The following is a 5,878-nucleotide window of genomic DNA, read 5'->3' as shown; positions in this document are numbered from 1 at the left end:
TCACAGTCAAAACAGTTTGAGAGCCACTGATCTGGGGAATGTGGCTTTCTAGAAAGCAGTACTTTTACTTAGTAGAGTCATGGCAGTGGGAGAGAGGCAACTAGAAAAAGTAGCTTAATACATCTCTCTGCAGAGGAAATGGGGCTGGCACACCCAAGGGTGGAGACTGTGTGGTCAGTGTGTAGGGGACAAGCCTGGGAAGGCCACTATGTCCTTGGTCTCCTCCAAGGCCAGGATTAGGCTCTGGGTAGCCTTCAAATCGCTGCCGAGCCCTGGAGGAGGGAGGAACCGTGCATGGGGAAGGAGGCGGAAGCTACACAGGAAACCCTCACTGCATGTTTGTCACTGCTGGCACCCACTGCAGCAGCTAGCAGACAACCAACAATAGTGACATCAGGTAAAAAATAACCCACAGGGTCCCAGCCCTACCGTGCAGGGGCAAGGGCATGCCGTCTAGAGGGCTGCAGTGTCACCAGGCTACAGCTGGGGTCATGCTGCCTGGCGCCATGCTGTGCCTTGATTTCCTGATTGCTAATTAGAGGGCACTTTTCCCGCCCAAGGTCACTTGGGCTGGCGCCAGCAATGGGGCCACTTGCCTGCAGAGTTTTTCCTCCCCTGATCTCTTGCACAAGGTGGTATTTAAAAAATCACTCATGCCAAGACCTTCAGGTCTGAATGCACCACCTCTCCCAGGGGGACTCTCATCTTAAAAGAAGGCCCCAGCAGTTCTTACCCAAAGGATTGTCCCAGGCAGGGGCTGTGCAGAAAGCCCCAGCAGCCTTACAAGCCTCTCCTTTGGCTACGGTAGGCTATGACCCCAGGCCCTGTGCTGACCCAAAAGCACTTCCCGCTGTTCTCCAAACCTTTCTCTCCAGACCAAAGACACAGGCTCCCCATGGTTCCCCAGCACTGCCAGCTGGTACATGGTCCCACACACCAGTGAATGGTGTGGAAGGCAGAGCTACATCAGATGTTACCATATTAGGCCGTTCTTGCATTGCTGTAAAGAAATACCTGAGACTGGATAATTTATAAAGCAACGAAATTTTAATTGGCTCACGGTTCTGCAGGCTGTACAGGCATGGTGCTGACATCTGCTTGGCTTCTGTGGAGGCCTCAGGGAGCTTTCACTCATGGCAGAAGGCAAAGCAGAAGCTTGCACGTCACGTGGTGAAAGAGAAGCGAGAGAAAGCAAGGGGATGGGAGAGGTGCCACACACTTAACCTGATCTTGCAGGAACTCACTCACTATGGCGAGGACAGCACCAAGCCATTAGGGATCCGCCCCTGTGACCTCCCACTAGGCCCCGCCTCCAACACTGGGGATTACATTTCAACATGGGATTTGGGCGGGGACAAATATCCAACTCTATCATTTACTTGACTACAACAAAGCATGTTGAGGATTAGCAGCCAGCTCTGACACATAGGAACTAGGGTCCCCTGTTTGCTTCTGACCTCACAGTTTGCCGGTTAATCATCTAGTTTCAGCCTGGTTCTCAACCTCCCTTGCCTATCCTAAGAGCACCCACGTCCCTCAAGAATGAACAACATTCACAAGGACTTTCCACTCGACAGTTTACAAAGCTCAGTTCTTATCTTCCATCCACCTACACAGCATTTCTTAACCTCGGGTTCCTAGAATTTAGGGGTGCATGTGACATTGGATGGGACAAAAAATTACATCTATATTTTAGTTAATTACTAAGTGAAATTCAGCATTTCCTGTTTGTAGGAATGCAGGCAACAAACCGCAGTGGTGTCAGCAGCACCTGCAATTTGTCACGAATAAAAAATCACAAGTATTTTCATTTTCACAGTACACTTGTTGCAGGTATCATGAAATATCATTTGTAGCCATGGCTACCTCAAAATTATAGCTGCTGCTGGATCTCATTAGGTAAAGCTTTAATAAAGAAGGATATTTCTGACTTTTTCTTTTTTTTTTACAAATGTGTTTCTAAAATTCTTTTTGATGGCTGTATGTCAGCAGACTTTATTTTCTTTGCAACTCTCTGTATTTTATGTTATGCATTTAAAGCATTATTCTGAGAAGGGAATTAAAACTTCTTCAAGCTGCCAAAAAGATCCTCGGCCCAAAAAAGATTAAGATTAAATTGCCCGAGGAGATGATGCTCCAGCCCCGAGTAGAGCTACAGTAGTATGCAACCCCAAGGAAAATTCACTCTTACCCCTAAAGAGCTCAAAGCCAGATAGAAATATCCAGAAGCAAAGAAACACTGCACACTAGCCTAATGGGTGCTGTGAAGGCAGAGACTGTATGGGCAGATGGCATGACTGGGAAAGCCTGGGAGGGCTGGAGTAGGATCTGGAGGGCGGAGAAACAGGGGACCACTGCCTCGTTTCAGACCCTTGGCGGATTCACAGCCAACCCCTGGCCAGAGAGGAGACAGCCCATCCACCTACACCGACATGGGCTGCCCCGGAACAGCTTGTTGGCCCTGGGTGGGAGTAGCTTCCCCTGGGCCTGCTCCATTCCCTCCCCAGCAATCCAAATGCCACCCACAGCCCTGGGCCTGGGAGCAGGGGGATGAACTGTCCCCATTTACCTTGGCCTAGAGGTTTCATGGTACACAGAAATTTGAGTGCTAAGAAGGGGGAAAGTCCCAGGGCAAACCGGTACAGGCGGTCCAAACTCCACCCCTTTCACCTAGGACTAATTCAACTGCCTGGAATTTGGGTCAAGTTAGTCCCATAGCACATTCTCTATCTGAGTTTCCATTTCTGTTCCCATCTGTCTCTCTCTGGCTGTCACTCTCTCACCTTCTACTCAATTTCTGCTTTAGCTCCCAAGCTTAGCAATGTCCTCAGCTCCTGTCTCCCAGTACTCTTGAGAGATAGGACTAGCTGGATTTCCTAGGCCGACTAAGAATCCCTAAACCTAGCTGGGAAGGTGACCACATCCACCTTTAAACACAGGGCTTGCAACTTAGCTCACACCAGACCAGTCAGGTAGTAAAGAGAGCTCACTAAAATGCTAATTAGGCAAAAACAGGAGGTAAAGAAATAGCCAATCATCTATTGCCTGAGAGCACAGCAGGAGAGACAATGATCGGGATGTAAACCCAGGCATTCGAGCCAGCAACGGCTACCCTCTTTGGGTCCCCTCCCCTTGTATGGGAGCTCTGTTTTCACTCTATTAAATCTTGCAACTGCACACTCTTCTGGTCCGTGTTTGTTACGGCTCGAGCTGAACTTCATCCACCACTGCTGTTTGCCGCCGTTGCAGACCCGCCGCTGACTTCCATCCCTCCGGATCTAGCAGGGTGTCCGCTGTGCTCCTGATCCAGCAAGGAACCCACTGCCACTCCCAATAGGGCTGAAGGCTTGCCATTGTCCCTGCACGGCTAAGTGCCCAGGTTTGTCCTAATCGAGCTGAACACTAGTCACTGGGTCCCATTGTTTTCTTCCGTGACCCACCACTTCTAATAGAGCTATAACACTCACCACATGGCCCAAGATTCCATTCCTTGGAATCCATGAGGCCAAGAACCCCAGGTCAGAGAACACGAGGCTTGCTGCCATCTTGGAAGTGGCTCACTGCCATCTTGGAAGCCGCCTGCCACCATCTTAGGAGATCTGGGAGCAAGGACCCCCAGTAACACTCTAAGGACCTGGCTTTCTCCTGGGGCCTGTTGAGCACTACTCATTCTTTGTTGATAATTGAAGTATAAATTACAGAAAGTGCTCAATTGTAGGGGACTAGGTCAGCTTACATTTGTACACCCATAAACCACTACCCAGGTCAAGATACAGAAGGCTGTCACACCCCAGAAGGCTCCCTAGTATCCCTCACTGTCAACCACTCCTCCAAAGGGTGACCACTGTTCTGTCCTCATCACATAGCTGAGTCTGAACTTCATGTGAATGGAAGCAGGCCTCCATGTCTCTTACGAGTGCATCCCACGGAAGCTGCGAATGATTCCACTTCAGCAGGATCACGGAGCAGAATTGGGCCAGAAAAGGCAGGGGAAACAGGATGTTTGGGCTGGAGGAAATAAATAGCCTCACGTTTAAGTGAGGACACTGAGGGCTCAGAGGACAGTTTGTTGACTTGTTCCTTATTTGACTAGCATTAACTGGGCTCAGGGACACATAGCAAGTTGGGGGAGGCAAATTTGAGATTAGAACTCAGAATCCCAGGACAACCTCCTTCCTTTTATCTTAAAGGTGCCCTTAGAACAAAAACCAGGGCTGACTTGCCCTGGCTGGGAGGTTTTTGCTATTCTCCATTTCTTCTGCTCCTCCCCCTGCCAGATGCCCCTCAGGCCTGAGACAGCTACACAGGAATGGTTCCCAATCCTCGCTGTGCATTCAAATCACTGGGGAACTTTAGAAAAATCTCGGTGCCCAAGCCTCAGCCCAGACCAGTGAAATCCCTAACTGTGGGAGTGAGACACAGGCATCCGTATTTTTAAAACTCTTTGGGTGATTTTGCTCTCCTCTACCAAGTTTGTAAAGCAGAAACACTTCTCAAACTGCAATGCATGTGACTCTTACAGGGCTCTGGTTAAAATGCAGATTCTGGCCGGGCATGGTGGCTCACGCCTGTAATCCCAGCACTTTGGGAGGCCAAGGCGGGCGGATCACGAGGTCAGGAGATTGAGACCATCCTGGCTAACAGGATGAAACCCTGCCTCTACTAAAAATACCACCACCAACAACAAAAAAATTAGCTGGGCATAGTGGTGGGTGCCTGTAGTCCCAGCTACTCAGGAGGCTGAGGCAGGAGAATGGCGTGAACCCGGGAGGTGGAGCTTGCAGTGAGCCGAGATTGCACCACTGCACTCCAGCCTGGGCGAGAGAGCGAGACTCCGTCTCAAAAAAAAAAAAAAAAAAATGCAGATTCTGATTCTGGGTGGAGCCTGAGAGTCTGCACTCCTAACAAGGTGCTGGGACGCCAATGCCTCTGCTTCACAAACTACACTTTGAGAGCAAAGCTACAGAGGCCTCCTGTCCCTTTCTTCCTGCACCCCAATTCTTCTTCATATAAATAGACTTTGCAATGATTTATTTTTCAGTTTGTCTTTTAAACGTACAGTTTCCACATCACCCGAATAATTATAGATTTACCCACCCTTACCAGAAAGGGAATGATGATGTATCATGTGCCTTCTACATGCAAAATGTTGTCATCAACTGCTTTGAGGAGTTACAGCCCCTGTTCAATGATGAGAAACAGTAGCTCAGGGCCCCTGGTGTTAGTGGCAGTTCTTGCTGCAAGGCTCCAAGGCTCTTCTAAGTTACCTGCTCCTCTTCACCTGACTCTCTCTTTAAGTTTGTGATTATTAAGCTTGTGAATCTGATTCATATTTTAGTTTGGAGGTCCAAACTTCACCTAGTTTTTAGTATACACTGAAAATGATCCTTCCATTTTTCTAATCTCTACCTCAGATCTCTTTTTCATTTCTGCTTTCCCTAATTCCTTGCCCCGCCCAGTCCAATCTTCACCAAGACTTCCTTCCCCAAAGCCCTTCTATCTCTCACCACTGTTACTGTCCCACCCTCGGCTGGCCTCATTGCCATACACCCAGACTGTGTCAGGGGCTCTCACTAAGTGGATTCGAGAGAGCAGTGCAGCTAGGACACCCTTAAACAGCCCCAACGGAACCACCCCAGTCCTGGCTTACTTCTTTGTCCTTTATCCAATGCCAGCAGTGAGATTTGGACTATAGGATCCTGTCCTGGGAGTCCCCACAGTAGTCTTTGGGTTGCTATTGCCGAATGCCACCACAGAGAATTTCCCCGCAGAGTGAAGGCTGTGCTCTGGCATCGCTGCGATGGTTAGTTTTGTGCATCAACTCGACCGGGCTAAGGAATGCCCAGGTAGTTGATAAAATACTATTTCTGGGTGTGTT

The sequence above is a fragment of the Pan troglodytes genome, chromosome 12 (genome assembly GCF_028858775.2).
Source record: "Pan troglodytes isolate AG18354 chromosome 12, NHGRI_mPanTro3-v2.0_pri, whole genome shotgun sequence".
Classification (NCBI taxonomy): domain Eukaryota; kingdom Metazoa; phylum Chordata; class Mammalia; order Primates; family Hominidae; genus Pan; species Pan troglodytes.
The sequence above is the reverse complement of the archived record's forward strand: the minus strand, read 5'-3'. Positions refer to the sequence as shown.